Source organism: Balaenoptera physalus, assembly GCF_965194825.1.
Source record: "Balaenoptera physalus genome assembly, chromosome: 7".
In the NCBI taxonomy this organism is placed as follows: Eukaryota; Metazoa; Chordata; class Mammalia; order Artiodactyla; family Balaenopteridae; genus Balaenoptera; species Balaenoptera physalus.
In genome coordinates, this window is record NC_138886.1 from 120,526,604 (window position 1) to 120,546,006 (window position 19,403).

The following is a 19,403-nucleotide window of genomic DNA, read 5'->3' on the forward strand; positions in this document are numbered from 1 at the left end:
ATAGCTTTGTCACAGAGATGAGACCATCAGAGTCTTATGTCCCTGGGAGCTTTCTAAAGCTCTCAAAGATACGATTGCACCTACAGTCCCAACAAAAGACTTAACGTCATCAAGGTGCAGAATGTCAGCGAGGTTCACATTTAGGTAAAGAAAGGCCAGCCAGGCACTCATTACCTGGCTCACCCATTACCACCCACTCCACAGTCCAGCCCCACACGTCCACTCTTCAAAATCCAGGTGATTAAAACCTGTATTTCAGGGCTTCCCTGGTGGCGCAGTGGTTAAGAATCTGCCTGCCAATGCGGGGGACACGGGTTCGAGCCCTGGTCTGGGAAGATCCCACATGCCACGGAGCGGCTGGGCCCGTGAGCCACAACTACTGAGCCTGCGCGTCTGGAGCCTGTGCTCCGCAACAAGAGAGGCCGCTACAGTGAGAGGCCCGCGCACCGCGATGAAGAGTGGCCCCCGCTCGCCGCAACTGGAGAAAGCCCTCGCACAGAAACGAATACCCAACACAGCCAAAAATAAATAAATTAATTAATTAATTAATTTTTTTAAAAAATTTATTTCAGGGGACTTCCCTGGCAATCTAGTGGTTAGGACTCCACACTTCCACTGCAGGGGGCCCAGGTTCAATCTCTGGTCTGGGAACTAAGATCCCGCCTGCTGCATGGCATGGTCAAAAACCGAAACAAAACAAAACAAAACAACCCAACTTGTATTTCAGAAAAATTTTACATGCCTATGTATCAGACTTCCTTTTAATAACAGAACCAGGAATCTTTCCATCAACAAATGCCAGGAGACTAATAAACGCATGGCACGATTAAAACATAAGATGGTGTGTACATTTCAAATTTCAGTGAACAAAAATCAGGAGACAGAAGGGACCAAGTTACTAAAGGCTGGTGGTACAGAGTTGGGCCGTCTGCTGGTGAGAACAGCTAGGGAAGGTTTCCTGGTAGTGATGGAGGTGGACTGGAGCCAGGAGGATGGGCAGAGTCGGAGAAAGAAGAGAAGGACCACCGGGGCTGGAGAGACACATGGGCAAACAAAGGAGCTTTAATTATTTTGCAGCATTTGAAGGACCCTTTACCTGATCTAACTTTTAAAATAATACGATCTTTACTGCCCACTGATCCACGTGCAAAATAATCAGGTTGCATCCAATAATCTCCCAGGACCCTACTAGGTCTACGCCTCCATAAGCTGATTATCTTCATGCCGATCACACTGTTATGTACTGAACTGTGTCCCCCGAAATTCATATACTGAAGTCCTGACGCCTCCTTCCCCAGAGGGACAACGGCCCTACTGTCACCGTGATCTTGGATTTCTAGCCTCCAGAACTAAGAAACAAGTTTCCCTTTAAGCCACTCAGTCTGTGGTACATAGTAACAAACTACTTGTTAGCAAACTACTAACACACATCAACCAAAATTTACCACCTTCATCTCAATATTTGGTATGTATAAACATACACGGTGAAATCCAACAGAAGTATTCAGATGGAGTCAGCCATTAGAATTACAGATCAGGGGGTAAAAAACTGTTTCCTGCAGAGGCTGGCTAAATTCAAAGAGTCTGGGTGAAGCCTCTTTTGCTGCCTTAAAAATCAAGCATGGCTGCTGGTGGCAGCCAGTGAAATAGCCAAGGGGCCGATGAGGCCACCCTGTGAGCTCCACACCACGTGGAGGGCCGCTCACACCTCTGCTCTGCCCATCATCGGCTTGTTTGGAACATCAGGGTATTCACACTTCTCTCCTTGAGAAGTTCTTCTTGCTCTTGGTCAGCAGGGCATCCACTGGCATAGGGACCACTTCGTGCAGCAGAGCTGGGCTTTCAGCTCCGATGCCAACCTGAAAGATGGCCCAGGATGCCGCGACCCTGTCTCTGACCCTCACACCCTCTGCCCGGTGGCAGTACCATGCCGATTCTGAAAACACTGGCCATGATTCTTTGTGTCTTGGGTGACTTATTAATAGACATCCCTATTTCCAAAAAGGACTTGAGGTAACTTAAAAAAAACACCTGGCCAACATGTACATTATAAACTGTTACACTTTTTATAAGGTCTGCTCTTATGGGGTTGTAAGGTCTTCTCAGATACCTCCTGGAAATGTCTGTCTGTGCTCCTAGATCAACACGTGTTTCAAACTCTGAAATAAGTTTTATCGGCCAGGACATCATCCTCTACACATAGCAGATAATCACAGGTAAACCAATCAGTGTCCATGGCAGAGAAAGGGGGGAGAAGTTCTCACTCATTCTTATGATCTGCTAATCATGTTGCCCTATAACAGGCTCCATAACACAATATAATTCCTTATATTGCAGGAAAACTTACTTCGTGGAAAAAAATTTTTTTTTACGTTTCTAACTTATTCTTGTGTATGCTCAATGGTGATCAAACTTTTTAAAAAAACTAAAGATAGAAAAAACTATAGTAAGAGCCAAATATATAACAGGAAAACAAGGAGTGCAAAAAAAAAAATAGGAAAAATGGAAATGAATGGAGTGAGTCCATTTTTCTAGAGAAATAACCATTCAAGCACTACAATTCCTGACAAGTTTTTTGTACAGAGAAAGGCAATTCAAGAAAAGAGGCAGGAGTGGGGAATAACTTAGAAAAGTTTACATTTTTAACAAATTCATTTTTAAGAAAATTTTCAAAGAAAAAAATCAGAATCCAAGAGTTTCAGCGTGAACACATAAATCATAGGCTTTTTCTGTAGGAGATCTTTTGAATTATCCTAAAGGATCTCAAAACAAGCAAAACCCAGAACCATCTCTTCAAAAGCTGTATCTCTGGCACTTGCACTGGAGTCACAGTCCCATAACCACCACGTACAGACGACCCCACGGCAGTACCGCGTGCTCTACTCCGAAAGCTTCATTCAGTGCATACTCACAAAAAGGAAGCTTCTCTGCCCCCTCCCAGCAGCACCTGCACTCAGCTGACACGAACGCTGCCGCCCCCCCTTAGACGGTCTCCCCATGGCCCTGCTGTCAGCTGATGGCTCCCCTGGGAGACAGGAGTCTGGGAAAGACAAATGTTTTCTGGAAACATACTGTCTTAGTCAGCCCAGGCTGCTGTAACAAAACTCCCCAGGCTGGGGGCTTAAACAGCAGATGTTATTATCGCAGTTTGGAGGCAGGGAGTCCGCAGCCAGGGCCGGCTTCCCGGGAAGCCCCCCTCCGCCTGCGTGGCTGCCTCAGCCGTGTCCCCACGTGGGGGGAGGTCCTCTCCGGCTCTGCGCACAGGGGCACTAGCCCAGCAGGAGGGCTCTCCCTTCACCACCCGATTACCTCCCCGCCATCCTAAGTCCATCCCACTGGGGGTTGGGCTTCCACTTGGGACCTCTGGGCGGACAGGACTCCGTCCACAGCACAGAGAAGGATGGACCCAGCCCGCCCGCCTTTGCGGTCCTGCCCACGGACATCACTCCTTGGCGCACAGTTGGTACAAGCCCAGCAGGACTCACCCGCAGTGGGCTTGGGGTCTGCCCCCTCCCAGGTGCTGGGATGCGGGGACGTCCACGCATAGGGCCCTGCAGGGCACACACTCGCGCACAATGTCACGGCACGTCGGGGAAGCACCAGGTGCCCTGGTAAATGCAGGGCAGCTCAGATGGCAGGAGTGCCCGGGTGGGGGAGAGACGCCCCTCGGCAGGATGGCCAGGGGCCGCCGGCGGGACGCAGAGCCTCTGGCTTCTGAGGAGCTCAGCACGCGGACGTCCAGCCGCTCGGCCACCGAGGGACGCCAGGCCGCCGGGAAGGGGTCGTTGCTGGGAATGTGAAACTTAATTACTATTAAATTATTAAATTAAATATAATTACTATTAATAAAAATTAAATGTTATTAATAAAAATTAAATGTAATTAATAAAAATGAGAAGACACCAAACTCACGGCGCTTATGGAATCCACACGCTCCACACGCAGTTCCTACTCGGCTGCCTGTACCTGGCGCCCTCTGTGGCACTGTCAGTACGCATCTCGCTGGAAGATAAGCCGTTGTGGGCCCTGGTACTTAAGCCGAAACTTAAGCAGCATCCCTGGCACTTAAACCATCAGGTCGTTTGAGAGTAAATCTCGCACTGGCTTTGATCACCCAGGTTCCTGAGCAGGTTACAAACAGGACCCTGATGGCACTTAGATGAGCAAGGTCATCGTTAAAGGAAAGGCCGAGAAACACACAGGGCACTAGTACCAGTGGAGCAGAAATACTGCACCTCCGGTCCAAAGACAGTACTGATGATGAACTTCAGATATAAAATCAGCTTCCAGCTGCCCACCCGATCTTCCCGGTTTTCTAATATCGGTGACAAGTCACACCCATCCGCTCTTGCCTCATATGCAACCTCCCGTGGCCATCTTAAAACCACAACGAAGTGAGGTTAAATGCCAAACATAAGTGACACCCTGGCTTTACTGTCACGCTGATGTGTGCTGTGACCTGAGAGCAGTAACCAACCCAACAGGCCTGTCTTGAATAGTTCAAGCTGGATCAAAACAGCGGCCGTGCACAGCCCAGCTCCAGAAGGGCTGCCTCTCACATAACATAACTCAGTCAAAGAACTGCCACGACTTCCAGGCTCCTTCACATCCCAGAAACCCTACTTTCAGCACAAAAGGCAATGTGGTCTCTGACCCCGCATCCGACCCTTCCCTACGTGGGATGCAGAAAATGCAACTCCTTACGTTTAATCCTCAGAGTGAAATGTACTAAAGAATAAAGGTCTACTATTAGGTCTACTATTAAGACCATGGATCAGACTGCCCGGACATTCGTACAGAGACGCTCCTCTCATTCTCCCATTGGAGAGAGATTATATACTCAAACGGGAAGGTTAAGCTTTATGGTCAAGGCAAGGGCTTTTCTAGAGTAATTTTTACTACATACTAATCTCAGAGATTAGCCATACATGAAAAGCCACCTCCCCAAATACCAACCTGCTTCTGATCAAATCATCATTCAGGTTTTTTAGGTAAACAACTATTCAAAAGGAAGTCACTGCCTTTCTTTCATGTATGTTTCCTCATAAAGACTAGCTCACTTAAAACCATTGTATTTAAAATGGATAACAAATAAGGACCTACTGTATAGCACAGGGAACTCCACTCAACACTGTGTCATGACCTATATATATGGGAAAAGAATCTAAAAAAGAGTGGATATATGTGTATGTCCACTCACCTTGACTCACTTTGCTGCCCACCTGAAACTAACACATCATCGTAAAACAGCTATACTCCAAAAAAAATTAATTAAAAAAAAACCCAAAAACTGTTTAAGTCACTCTTAAGTTCAGGTTTTACCCAGCAGACGCTGAGCCAGTACCAACCATGTGTAGGATAACACCCTGGATGCAGAGGCTGCAACGGACGGGAGACGTGGCCTCCGTCCTCAAGGAGTTTCAACTAGTTTGGGGGGATGGGCAATGTGTGTTCAATGCCGTTTGCGTGATAAAACAATTTTAATGTTGTGCCAGATAAAAATAAGATTCCTTAATTTGCTGTGTAGTAAAATTCTTTAGCCTGATTAAAAATGTGGCATTCGTTATTATTTGTTCTTGCTGTAACCCTGTCACAGCAAATGCATTCATCATGCTTAATGTTATTAATCTTCCTACATAAATAACTTATGGGACAAGAATCACTCTCCAATTTGTTTTATGGCTTAAAAAAAAAGGCACCCTAGTTCTTTTGTAAATGAACTGTCACTATAAGTTATGCAATGTTCCTAAATTGTTAGACAAATCTGGCATATTAATTTCATAATAAATTAAAATGTATGTATGAGACTCAATTTTCCCACTTATGTGCAGTATTAGTCTCACTGGCCCAAAATATTGCACCTAATGCATTCTGAAAGTCACAGATTCTATGGCTAATTTCTTGTGCCGACGTTAAGAGCAAATCGTTGTGATGATTGTACAACACTGCCCCTTTAACACTTCACGTGGGTACCATCACCTTAATGTTTAGGAGGACGCAGCTTGACTGTTAATGCAGCAACTGAAAAATATTCTCACTCTAAAACGATCAGTATGTGTTTATAGATATTAAAGATACTGATTCCATGAAGACATTGCACTCACCTGACAAGAGGATGAAGTGCGGACATACATCCCGTCTTAAGCTCCTGTTTCCTGTCTCTCCATGGTCCACCTCAAGGAACCCACGGCTCTCACTAAGACTCGGGGTTGAGCTGCAGCTCAAAGAGGCTGCTGGCTTTGAGGGGCTCGAGGAAAGCCCAGGGGGACCCACAGGACGCTGGGAATCCTCAGCAGGGCTGGGTCAGGGTACCAGAGTCTAGCCCCAGAAACCAGCAGGTCATCAGCCTGTGCTCGGGGGGAGCAGAGGTGACAGGAGGGCAGCGGGAGGGTCATCCAGCCCCAGTGCCAGGCCTCAACCTCGTGCCGCCACGAGGGGGGGGAGACTGGGGGTGGTTGAAGGCAAAGGACCCGCACCCTCCTCCATCACCCCCGACCCTGAGGACAGGGACGGGAGAGGAAGCGGAACAGGGTAACCGTGAGTCCCCGGAGGGTCCCATCACCCTGCGCTTTCAGCCTTCAGCCTCCTGGCCCCCCAGGCCCTGCCCGCAGAGAGGCCCTGCCCGCAGAGAGGCCCACTCAGACCACGGCCTTCTCCCACAGGAAGTGAGGCCCCGGAGGACCCAGCGACAGGGGGCACTTTCGGAGAAGCTGGGGCGGCCATCCTGCTCTCTTAACTGGTTCCTGACAATCAAATGCAGTAGATCTCACAAACACCAGAAAGGTGTATTTCATGTGAGTCTAAAAGCTAGCGATGCTAGAATGATGTAATTCTATGCTCCTAACTTGCCTATCAGATCATATTTTGAATACCTTAAGTTAATAACAACTACCATTTAAAGGAAACCTGAGCCAGAATCTCGTAAGAAATAAATCAATTCAACCCTCTCCACGTGTGGTCTTGGGAGCCGTCCTGGACGCGAGGTCAGCGGGACCAGCCTGGCTTGACGCCGGCGGTCTCAGCACTGACTTGGTTCCTCCTTTCCCTGGTAGTTTTCTCATGACTCTCCCCATGACACTACGAAAGGAAAGGAAATAACGCTCTCAAGAAGAAGTCGTGTGAGAGTCAAAACGAGCGAAAATAAGGGAGAGACAGAAAACCAGATTCAGCCTTCAGAACCAAAGCCCCCAGGTAGTGGAAGGCGGTCGTGGGAACCTGACAATGCAAACTCCAGGCCGCAGCGGGAACGTGTTCTCCCCGCAGGACTAGCTTGGTGCTCAGCTAGCACTGACACCTTCAGAGCTGTCCCCGGCTCTCCTGCTTCTCTGGTGCCCTCAGGACTCGGGGCCCAGCACCAGGTGAATTATAGGTTGGTGAGTGCCTAACAGATGATGAGGTACGACCTGCTGTGTCTCTTACGGGGCATAAGCAATGGCGGACTCTTAATGTAATTAAATGTAGTATTCATGTACCAGCCAGAGATTCCTGAAGCTGCGCTGGTTAGCTCAGTCCGTTTGCAGTCCTTAGTACTACAGGCCAAAGCACAGACACGCAATTATAAATCACTGAAATCAGCCACGTGGAGACAGCCGGGCAAAGCCCTCTCCTACTCCACTCTGATTGCTGCCGACATCGCCAGCCAATGTCACTGGGCATCTCAGCAATTCCTAGCTGCACTTCTCACCTGACCCTACACCCCACACTGTGGGCAGCAAATCGCAATTTCCATTCAACTTAAGCAAACTGGCTCGTTTAGTTCATACATACGATTACAACATTCCTCAAGTTTTAGGGATGGTTGATTCCAAGACACTTTTAGATTTCCTATTAAAGCAAAAGGAGGGCTTCCCTGGTGGCGCAGTGGTTGAGAATCTGCCTGCCAATGCAGGGGACACGGGTTCGAGCCCTGGTCTGGGAAGATCCCACATGCCGCGGAGCAACTAGGCCCGTGAGCCACAATTACTGAGCCTGCGCGTCTGGAGCCTCTGCTCCGCAACAAGAGAGGCCGCGACAGTGAGAGGCCCGCGCACCGCAATGAAGAGTGGCCCCCGCTTGCCACAACTAGAGAAAGCCCTCGCACAGAAACGAAGACCCACCCAACACAGCCATAAATAAATAAATAAGTACTTTTAAAAAATAAATAAAAATTAAAAAAAAAAAAGCAAAAGGAAAGGCTCATTGAAATTAATAGCAGAAATGCTGACCTATTACAGTAGAGAGCCACTGAACCACGATGCTAAAAAAAACAGCCACTTAGTAACCTTCTCCTGCAAACATTTTCATGAACTCAGCCATACACTCATCCAGGATGTATTTGCAGCTCTGCTTTTTTGCCAGCTGACCCAAATCAGGGAGAAACAGCCTGGTAACCAACCTGAAACACTTCATCAGAAAGAAAAGCCAAATCAAGATGACACAGGCCGAGGCCAGAGTCTGGATGGCGTTTCCCACTAACCAGCTGAATGACAGATTTTGTATTTTTACACGCCTGCCTCCGAGATACTCCGACCTGTAGTTCTAACACCAATTTCAACACGTGATTCAACAAAATCGATGGATATCAATGATGTGCCAGAACCTACACGAGATGAGATTGAAAAGATTACTAAAGAGAAGCTGCAGAGTTTGTGTCCGCCTGACACACAGGCGTGGTCCAGGAGGAGAGCCCCGTGCCCTCAGCCGCACAGTTCGGCTGTACCAACCCCCGCGCGGGCCAGAAGCAAAGAAAAACTATTCACGAGCACACTCGCCACGATGGAGAACACACCACACAGCCGTTCCTGTAGTGACAGGTGGAAACTGTACTTATTATCAGGCAGACGGGGGCAGGGATCTGAGTGAAGGCCGGCACGCTTGGGCTGTGTCTCTGGTGCCGGGAGGGAAGTTCCAGTCTGTTAGGAAACTTCATCCCCAGGCGGGGCTCAAGCCGCAGTTGTAACAGCATCAAAAGTAAGTTTCAGGGCTTCCCTGGTGGCGCAGTGGTTGAGAATCTGCCTGCCAATGCAGGGGACACGGGTTCGAGCCCTGGTCTGGGAAGATCCCACATGCCGCGGAGCAACTGGGCCCGTGAGCCACAATTACTGAGCCTCTGCGTCTGGAGCCTGTGCTCCGCAACAAGAGAGGCCGCGATAGTGAGAGGCCCACGCACCGCGATGAAGAGTGGCCCCCACTCACCGCAACTGGAGAACGCCCTCCACAGAAACGAAGACCCAACACAGCCAAAAATAAAAATAATAAATAAATAATAAATAAAAAATTTAAAATAGAAAAAAAAGTAAGTTTCAGGCCCCGTGTCAGCCCTGGCCCGTGGTGACACATCACGTGTGGATGTCCAGTGCCTCCACGCTGCCCGCTGCGGAGCCCCCTCCCCGGGCAGGTCCTGGGCTTGGGCCGCCGGCTCCCTGGACCTAACCTCGGCCGGCAGACGGGAGGGCTCCAGAGGAAGACGGTACCCACGTAAAAGCAAGGCCTCCCACCTCCCAGTCCTTCAAATCTCCTATGAAAACCAGCTCTTCCCACCTTCTGTGGGGCGAGCATCTCACTCTCCCCATTCCTGCCTCGGGAGGGCCCCTTCCCCCGGCCCCTCCCACCCACCACGTGGCCTCGTACCCCGGTGTCAGCCGCCTTGGCCTCTGCCCGCCCAGCTCGGCTCAGCTCAGCCGCCCCTCGGGGCTCCCCGCCCCCCGCCTTCATCCCGGCTGGAGCCCCTGTGTCCACTTTTTATCACGTGTATCCACGGACGGAATTTCCTTTCCTTCCCTCTTAATTCTAGCAAATGACTGCTGAGAAAAGAGCGAGGCGTGGAATCGCCAGCACAGAAATCACACCTCGACTCTCCGAGCTCACCTTGGAGTCTTCATTGTGCAGGGGTCCCGGTCACTCCTACGCAGGTCAGAGAGGCTGCCGACACTCCCCTGGGCGGAGCCCCGGGCTTCGAGCCGCACCTGACCTGGGCGCGGGGCCTCCCGAGCTGCTGTGCTCCTGGAGAACATCTCGGCATCCCTGGGTGTCTCTCTCCCGTGTGCTGACCAGCGGTGTGTTTGTTCATTTCATTCCACGGGTCACCCAACTTTGACCCGTGCTGGGAAGGTGGATGTTTGGCCTTCCCTCCTTCCCGAGGAAACTATAAACTCAAAGACCAGGACACCAAGCTACGCGCAAGACCTAACTTGCTCAGAATCCGAGGGAAACCGCTGTGAAGTCCGTTTTCACAACGCCCCTGCCCCTGGACCCGCCCCACCTCCGAGGCAGCCTCTCCCGGCTCTTAACGGAGAGGTTCCCGCCTCTGACCTTCCCACCGCCTCTCAGGAAGGCCCTGCACACGGAGGGGACCCCCGGATCCATCCCTTCTCCTGCCAATAACCCGTGTCCCTAGATCCAAGTCACCGTCGGGAGTGAAACCCAAAGGGGGCAGCAGGCTCAGCTGGAAGGTGACCAGGGCCTTGCTGTGGCCTCAGAAAACGATCAGGGAGGGCGGGACCCCCAGCTGGGTCACCGGCCCGACTCGGGCTGCAGGCAGCCCTTTGCTCTGCGGTTCCTGGCTAACTGGTTAGACAGCACACGTGCACACACCTCTCAAAGGACCAACATCAGGGCTCCGTCTACACCCAGACGAGGAAGGGAGCATTTCCCTAACCCTGACTCAGACTTTTCAAGAAGCTTCGCCCTCCTCAGCCAGCAAGTCACAGGGCTGTGGAGAGAAAGGCTTGCTTCCTTCCATTCCTCCCCCGCCCCCTCCTTACTGGCCTGGTCAGGCTCCCAGGAACAAGGACGCTGCCTAATGAGAGTCCCACAGCTCTCCTGGCCTCTTCCAGGAAGGGGTCAGGTCAGAGCCTCCACGGCCCGCTCACCCCCGCCAAGGGGGCTGCCCTGAGGACACAGGTGCTGGGGAATCACACGTGGCCTAAGAGGCCACCAAGTAAGGCCCGAGCGGCTCAACACACCGATAAACAAGCAGCTGCCTTACCTCGTGCTGCTCTAGATCCCCAGCCTCCCCAACACAAGCCCCCGCTGGTTAACACGCACAAACACGGGCAATGCTTCTGAAACGGGCCAACTCTCTTCCCACCCACGTGCATCTCTCCACCAGAGAAAACCAGTACACGGGCTACTTATTTGAAGTTCTGGACTAATACTTTGTTTTTTTCCTTTTATCCACATGACTTACAACTGTGTTTCTCAAATGTATCCAGAATCACCTGGAGGGCTTGTTAAACTCGTCGGCCCCCCCGGTCCACTCTGCTCAGGAGGTCTGGGTGGGTTAAGCCTCCCCAGTGAATCTGAAGCAGGTGGCCAGTCACCCCACAATCAGCTGGAAGTGCTCTTGGAAGGCAATACAAGCTGGCGGAACTGCAAGAAGCGTGTTCCTTCCTAAATGGTTAATCTGCCCTCTCTGTGTGCCACACTCTCATCAGAAAAAAAATCAAGCACAATCTATTCTAAGGAGTAACCTGTAATTAGAAGCTTATGACTACACTGTAGAAGGAAACAAGGAGAGAGAACAATGCAGTCTGTAGATTAATAAGCAATACAACACGGAACTCTGTGCAGCCACAGACTGATAAACAAGGACCTCAGACATGCCCTGATCTCTGAAGCTGAAGAAAATCCACTGGGTTGAAAGTCAAATCTGAGGTCTCACATCACTCAAAGGAGTAGAACCATTTGGCAAACAACATAAGATGTGACTTTGTTCTAGTATTTTTTTCTGTGCACTCCACTTACAATTCTTGGGAAGAATTTTTTAAATTAATGAACTTTAAACATTAGATGGGTACATATACCTATCATTCATTTATTAAGTAAAAATCTTACTGAGGATTGACAGCGAAGACACAGAGAGGGCTGACAGGAGCCCTTGTGGTCACACTGCCTCAGTGCAGCGGAGATGAAGGAAAATAAATCAAGGTCAGGTGTGTCAGATGGAGACAAAGCACCCGGCACAGGCGAGGTACCCAGGAGAAACCCCTGGGGAGGTCAGAGGAGATCCAGCCTGAACTGGGTGTTGAAGATGTAACCGTTTGCCAAGGGGTGAGCAAGGCAAAAGGAGGGACAAGAGAACTACAGGAACACAGAGGTGTGACTTTTGGGGTCAGCTAGGATGGGGGACACGCGGGGACACTGGCTGGAGGCCAATCAGGAGAGGGAGACAGGGGCCAGTTTATGCTTAAAAACTTGGACTTTCTCCCGAAGGCAGTAGGAACCCGTGTGAGGATTTTTTGCAGATATACTGAAATATAATTTGCTGAGAAAGAAAAGTGTGTGGAGGCACAGAGGATGGATCGGAAGCACAGAGGGAGGATCCTTCTGGAAGGTCGTTGCTCTGTGGTTGATGGGGAAGCTGACACGGTCCGAAAAGGGTGGTGCAGGTGGAGGGTCCGCATCCAGCGAGGTCTAAGGGCAGCGTGGACAGGCCAGTGACCAGCTGGATGACGGGGGAAAACAAATGAGCGAATCTGGGATAACAAACATCCAGATGTGTGCTGCACATAGCTAAGAAGAAGGGGGTACCGGTCACCAAACTAGGACATGCAAGGGAGGAGCAACTACAGCTCGTGACTTCTGCTGGCGACACACCGGGTTCAAATTCTCACCCATCCTCTCCCAGGCTAGACGCTTCACGGTGTGGACCTCCAAGGGGCCTGGACAAGCTCAAGGGCAGGGCTCAGGAGGCACGGGCAATGATGGCGCCTCACAGTTCGCGAGAGGGAGGCGGGGGGCCTCAGCACAAGGTAGGGCTCTGGGGAGCACGAGAGTAAGCCCCCCAGGAAACTGTTCCCCAGAGGGGCCTTCACGACAGGTGGTGTCCCCAAACACGCCGGCGCTGAACTGGGGCTGGACTAGGGGAGAGGGAAGCCGCCCTCGGAGGGAATCCCAGTGAAACTGTGTAACTCAGATTGGCACTTGAACCCATGGTGTTTTAACTGAGATCACACACCTGGTCTCAGGACTTAATGAAGCTCAGGTTCTTGACGTCTCAACACAGAAAGAATTCAGTGAGAGAAAAAGTGATAGATAAGAAGTGGATTTATTTAGAGAAGCACTCCACAGACAAGAGTGTGGGCCATCTCAGAAGGCAAGACCGGGACCAGGGTATGGGGGTTGTCAGTTTTTATAGGGGTGGGTAATTTCACAGGCTAATGAGTGGGAGAAGTAGTCCAGCTATTTGGGGGGAGGGTGGGGATTTCCAGGAATTGGGCCACCGCCTACTTTTTGACCTTTAGGGTCAGCCTTGGAACTGTCATGGCACCTGTGGGTGTATCATTTAGCTGATGTGTTACAATGAGCCTATACTGAGGCTCAAGGTCTAGTGGATGCTGGCTAGTCCGCCATCTTGGACCTAGCTGGTTGTAACAAGTTTATGTCATGTCCTCGGGATATGTCTTCTTTTAAAGGTTGTGCCCTGCCCCCTTCCCTCATATTCCACCAACATGGCACCAAGCTTGGTGCGGCAGCGTCCCCCCTCCCCGGACAGGAAACCCGCAAGACCCCACTCACCTGAAAGCATCTGTCTGGGTTCCTGAGTTTACTCCTCTCCTGCCTGTAGCCTCCCTTCCCTGGAAGCTCTGCATTCCCGTCTTCTCCTCCGAAACCGAAGGCTAGCAGCAAGTTCCCACGCCCACCCAAGTGCATCCAAGGCGGCGCGAGCGCGCTCTGCAGGGTCCTGGAGAACGTGGAGTCTCAGAGGAAGGAAGAACTGAAGAAAAAATGGACTCTGACACCGCGCAATGATCTGAGAGTGAGGACAAGGCCTTCATCTTCGAAAAAGCAGGTGAAAACTTCGTGTCCTCATGCAATTGTCAAGGATGCCTATTAAATACGAAAAGAGAATGAAAGATTTGGGTTGCCTGAAAAACAAACCAGCTGAAAGTTCTTGAGGTAATGAAACTAATGTTGAAATAGAATTTCTAATTCAACTCACTTGTGACCCAGACCCACCCCCACCCCCACCCCCCCCAGCAACCCCCCCCCCACTCCGGCCCGCGGCCCGGCCGGGTACCACGCACCTGCTCCCGGACCGCGCACCTGCGCCGCCCCCGCGCGGCCCGACCGGAGGCCCGGCTGGGTCCACCTGGGCGCCCGACGCGGCCGCGAGCCGGTGAGCATGCTCAGTCGGATCCTGACCCATTTTTGCGGCCAGGCCCGCGGCGGGGGTCGCAGCGCTTCCCCGCGAGGCTCGCCGGGGACGGGGAAAGAGGGGGAGAGCGGAGCTGCGTCACCCCACCCCCGGCAGCGCTCCCGCCCGGCGACTACCGGCGACTACCGGCTCCCGGGCGCCGTGGGAAATCTGCCGCTCCGGGTTTACGCCGCAGCCGAGGGGGCGGGGCTCTGGGCGGGGAGGGGCGGGGCCGACAGGGGCGGGGGCAGCCCGAGGAGGAGCCGGGGGCCGGCCTGGCACCAAGTAGTCCCGCCGCATGGAAAAGGGCAGCTTGCACTGCGGGGACGGGCCGCTCAACTTCTGCAGGCGCCTTAGAAAACCCGTCTTTCCTCACTGACAAAACACCACAGTGGTCACTAGAGAAAACTTAGAAACTCCAGATAGTCACAAAGGAGGAGACTAGAATCCCAAGCCCGCCGCTCAGAAGCCGCCGGTGGACGTCCCGCTCCTGCGGCTCCGCGCGCGGCGGGGGCGCTGCCGGGGCGGGCACCGCGGCCGCACGGGGACCCTGCTCGGGGTAGGTCCGGGGTCACGGGCCCAGGGCGGGTCCCGAGCCCCGCGTGCGGGAACCCGGGACCCACGCCGAGACGGCCGAGGCTGCAGCACAGCCGCACGGGGCGGGCGCCGGCCGGAGACAGCTGGGCGCGGGGTCTCATCGCGGGGCCTCGGGGACCGAGGGGCCGCCCCCCGGTCCTGGCCCCTCCCCCGCGGGCCGGCCCGCTGCCCCGCCCCGCCCCGCCGCGCTGCCGCGAAGACCCGGCGGCGCCGCTCGCACTGGGCATGCTCCGACCGGCCGCTCGGCCCCGCTGCGCTCCGGGAGGCTCCGCGCTCCCGCAGACCGCATCCTGCGCCGCCGCCAGCGCGGGGGCAGAGGCGGCTGCCGGGAGGCTGCGGGCGTCGGCGCGGCTCCCGGGCTGGCCATGGCTAGGGGCGCGCGGCGGCCGCTGGGGTGGCGAGGCGGCGTCAGGTTATCCAGGTTAGCCGGGCGCTGGCGGGCGGGGGCGCGGGGCGCGGGCGGCGGGGAGCCCGCACCGCGTGGTGGCCGAGTCGCCGCCGCCGGCAACGCGGCCGCGCAACTTTGGGGCTTTCGGGCTGGAGGGGCCCGCGGCCGGGGCTGCGCGCCGGGAGGCGCCCGGGTCCCCGCGGCGGGCTCCTGGGTCTCAGGATGCTGCGGGATCCGGGAGCGGCGGGTCGGGGACACGGCGTCCCAGGCTCGTGCCATAGCCCTCCCACGGCTATAGGAGCGTGGTGTCCACAGCGCGCTGCCCAGGAGCCTCCCGGCCTCTGGGGAAAGGGGGCGCCAAGCCGCGGCGGGGCCTTCGCCGACTCCAGGTCGCCCGGGTCACCGGGCCTCAGTATCCCCGGGACGGGGGGTGGCGGTGGTGCACTGTCCCGGGCCCGGCAGGCCCTGAGCGCGGGCTGCGCGTCCTGGTGCCGCAGGGGTGCGGGGATCTGTGGGCTCCGCCAGCCGCCGCCTCCACTGGAGCTCTCGGAGTTTGTCGCATTTGACTCCATAGCAAGTTGACATCGAATTGCTTTATGGCGTGGAATGGGTAAACGTGTTTCATCGGCTTAAAGAACGAAGTAATTGCAGAGCCGATTTATTTTAAGCTCGACCATTAACCGGCCTTCCCCTCCAAAAAACTTGAGCTTGCAAGTTGCAAGATTTTTAAAGCAAGCTAGCCAAAAAGAAAAAAATGTTTGCGGGCCCATTACCCGCTCACACTGTAGAAAATAATGTATTGTGGTTGAATGGTCAATGTTTTTAAGCATACTTGTTGCAGAAAAGTTGGGTTACTGTAGCCATCTATATTGTGCGTTATTTTGGCTTTATGTTAAGAACTTGGAAGCGGAGCGTCGCAGAAGCGCAATTTTTTTTTTTTTTTGTAAAGTTTTCTCACTTGTTTCTAAAGGAAACATTTTTTTCTCAGTTGCTACTATGCTGAACATAGTAAAATTGTTCAAGATGAAATGCAAGATGCAAGAAAATTATTTTCGGAAGAGATTAAGTTAGAACAATGTAATTCTACTGGGCGTTTTACTTTTATGGAAAACGAAATGTGTAGGTCCCACCACCGTTTCTGTTGGTTCTTAAAACATTTAGTACCATTATCACCCTTAGAATGACTGGATTTTAGGAGCAAGGCAAACAATCCTTTTCCTAGTGGGAACTAGTTCCACCTCTAACTAAAGCTCTAACTCTGAATCCAGTTTCCGTAAGTACCACTTAGTGGGTTCAGTTGTTTTATATATTAAGGTTATTACAAAACATCTGGTTTGCGTTCTTCATAGACCTAGACTTTTGAGGTGCATTTGCTTTTCACTGGGTTGTGAATAGCTTTTAATGTTTGTTCTTTCTTGAGATGGCTCCAGCTCTCATTCCAGATGCTCCAGACCATTTCCCCAAGTGGGGGCTGTGTCGTGCCTGTAGGTGACCGAGATGTAATAACAGGAGTGAAGTGTCCAGACAGTCAGAGCGGCAACATGATGACACTTTCTTAGGCCTGCAGTCCTCCATTTTAGCCAAAGAGTTTGGTTGGTGGTGTTCATTGCCCTAGATGTTTTTCTTAATATATTTATAGAAGAATTTAGAAGTTTGAAAAAAGCCCAACACAAATACTGAGAAGTTGTGCTTCCCTTTTCTATAAAAATGCATCCAGTTCACAATCTGCCGTGTGTACTACAGGTATGTACAGCTTATCTGTTACGGCAGGGCCCGTGTTCTCAGGCTCCATTCCTCAGTGGGTGTTCGGACCATCTCCCCTCACCCTTGGCTTTTTGCTGACCTGGAGGAAGCAGCTAGGCCTGAGTTTCTGCTTTGTGAATGTGAGGTTTGATACAGATACATAGGCCCCCCCCTTGTGGATCTGAAAATCCTACCTATTTTATCAGTGTTTTATCAGATACATAGGCCCCCCCTTGTGGATCTGAAAATCCTACCTATTTTATCAGTGTTAGGAAAGACAATGAAATTTAACAGAAGGCACATTTAAACACCACTCTTGGCTTTGGGAACTCCACATTCTGCTAACCTGAAACTAACAAAACCAACAGGAGTTAGGTTGAAGAGAGGTTTTATTACTGCTAATGAAGAAAAAATAGCAGAGTAGACTTTGTATTCAAATTCGGAAACAGGTGATAATCTCTCCTCTTTTGTACCTAACTGTTGGGTTCTTGCAGCTCAACTGCTGGGCACATAGATTTTACTTTCAATTCCATGTCTTTAGGTTTCTATAGTGCATAGTCCTATTAGTCACATTGGATATTCCTGGCAAACTATTGCCTTTAAAAGTACAGCTTTGCCCATTCACGAGACCGAAATTTATTCAATTCCTTGTTTGCCTTGCAATTTAAAGATTTGAGGCCATTTAAACTTTGCTTAATTTGAACTTTTTGTTCGATGCAAGAACTTCCAGATACTGAAATATCAAACAAATATTGTGGCAAAGTTGCTTTTAACCCCCAACAAAGTGCAGTCAGATTTGTTAGACGAGAATCATTTTCTTGGAATTCAGAAATAGTGCAAATAAGGTCACTTCCCTAATTCAGCATCTAACCAAACATTTGGGATGTGGCTCGCCCTTTTCTAGCCAAGCCCAGGAGGACACTTGACAACACTGTGATCTATGGCAAATCACTTTAAAGTCAGAAACAGCCTTAGAAGCAAGTGGTTGATTTTAAGTTTGCAGGAAGACCTCCCTGGAATCGTTAAAGGGTTAAGGGGCTTGGTTGATTATGTGATAAGAACCAGTTAAGAGCTGTCAGAACTAGTTTCTAAGTTATACTCAGAAGTCTTGTGTGTTTACTGGTCTTGCCTCTGGCTGAGGCCTTTACTCATTAAAATATTCATTTTTCTTCCCCACAGTCTTTTATAGTTAGGCCCCTAAGGCTGCAAAAATGAGTAAGACACAGTGATTCACCATCTAGTCAGAGAGACAGGCTTGAGCACAAATAAACTGGAGTACAAAGTCAGTGCTGCCAGAGACGTGTCTTGGGTTGGAAGGGGAGGGGCCTCGTGAAAATATTGACATTTCCGTAGGATCTTAAGGAAGCCTAAGGAATTGGATAGGAGTCTTCTACCAGGGACGTCCAGGCAGACACACCACCATGATTGTAGTTAGGGTAATGCCCCCCCAACCCAAGATGTCCACTTCGGGACTGTGCAGATGTGGTTAAATGGAGGATCTGGAGGTGGAGAGATTATTCTGGATTATCCAGTGGGCCCCATGTAATCGCACGAGGGAAGCAGAGGTCAGTGTCAGATGCATGTGAGGAAGACTGGCTGGCCATTGCTAGCCTTGAAGATGAAGGGGCCAAGGAACGGGGGCAGCCTCTGGAAGCTGGTAAAGGCCAGGACACAGATTGCCGCCCCCTGAGCTTCCAGAAGGAGCACAGGCCTGCCACCTCCTTGATTAGCCCATCCTGACCCATGTGGAACTTTTCACCCGCAGAACTGAAAGATAACAAATGTGTGTATAAGTCAATAAACGACTTGGTGCCTTAGAAAGGGGCCATAGAAAGGTCATCCAACCATATACAAAGAAAGATTTGGTGTGATGGAATCAGGGGCCGGGGCAAAGGAGTTTGGATTTCATCCTATTATAGATAAATGATGGGAAATCAACTGAGGATTTTTAAACAGGAGCATGTGATGGACAAACCGCTGCCAGTTTTATCTTCCTGAAAAAGCAGTATACAGCTAAACCCCAGGTTTCACAGGGCAGTTCGACAAAGGGTGTGTAACTAGAGGTGGTCAGTGGCAGATGGGAATCTGGAACCAGCGTGTCATATAATTCAGTTCTCTCCATTGATCTGAAATGACATTAGTATGCATGTGTGGAATTAAGAGCTTAAGAAGACTTGTGTTCACAACTAGTAATGCAGGAAGGACGTAGGAAGTAAGGCAGAAGGGCGAGTCACATTTGGACTACTTTGTTTCTGTTCATTGCCCTCTTAACAGAGGGCAGCTGCTCCGCTGAATACACACCCGTGCAGACCAGATGTGGGCAGGGACCTGCGGGAAAGCCAGGTTTAACATAGTTACCTTGAGAACGATGCCACGCCACCTGGGCCAACTCTGACCAGTTGGTAGGAGCTGCTTGCCATGTCGTGGGCTTGTACAGGCTTGGCTGGGAAATTCCGACAACCCATCAGCAGTGTTTGCTGTGGGCTCCATATTTGCCAGGGGATGGGCAACAGCTACACTACCAGATGCCCTAACCTATGGGTTTAAATATAAGAATTT

General features: G+C 51.4%; 1 protein-coding gene and 1 long non-coding RNA gene across 4 annotated transcripts in view; one reads left to right on the forward strand and one right to left on the reverse strand.

Annotated features, from left to right (window-relative positions):
- Positions 1–557: 557 nt before the first annotated feature.
- Positions 558–14,120, reverse strand: LOC309664105. 2 transcript variants are annotated; one of them, XR_014265615.1, is made up of 3 exons: positions 14,007–14,120; positions 13,498–13,809; positions 558–1,031 (listed from the first exon to the last, which is right to left on the reverse strand). It is a non-coding gene; the product is annotated as an uncharacterized lncRNA (long non-coding RNA). The 2 variants fall into 2 exon arrangements; XR_014265616.1 differs by lacking the exon at positions 558–1,031 and adding an exon at positions 11,775–12,424.
- Positions 14,121–14,551: 431 nt separating this feature from the next.
- MFAP3L (microfibril associated protein 3 like) overlaps positions 14,552–19,403 on the forward strand; it is a 44,073-nt gene continuing 39,221 nt past the window's right edge. The window contains exon 1 of one of the 2 annotated variants that reach the window (XM_082468995.1): positions 14,552–14,675. The gene's annotated coding sequence lies outside the window, so the exon portion shown is untranslated. Of the gene's footprint in view, positions 14,676–14,912; positions 15,135–19,403 lie in introns of those variants that run through there. The other variant, XM_082468994.1, reaches the window with a different exon arrangement.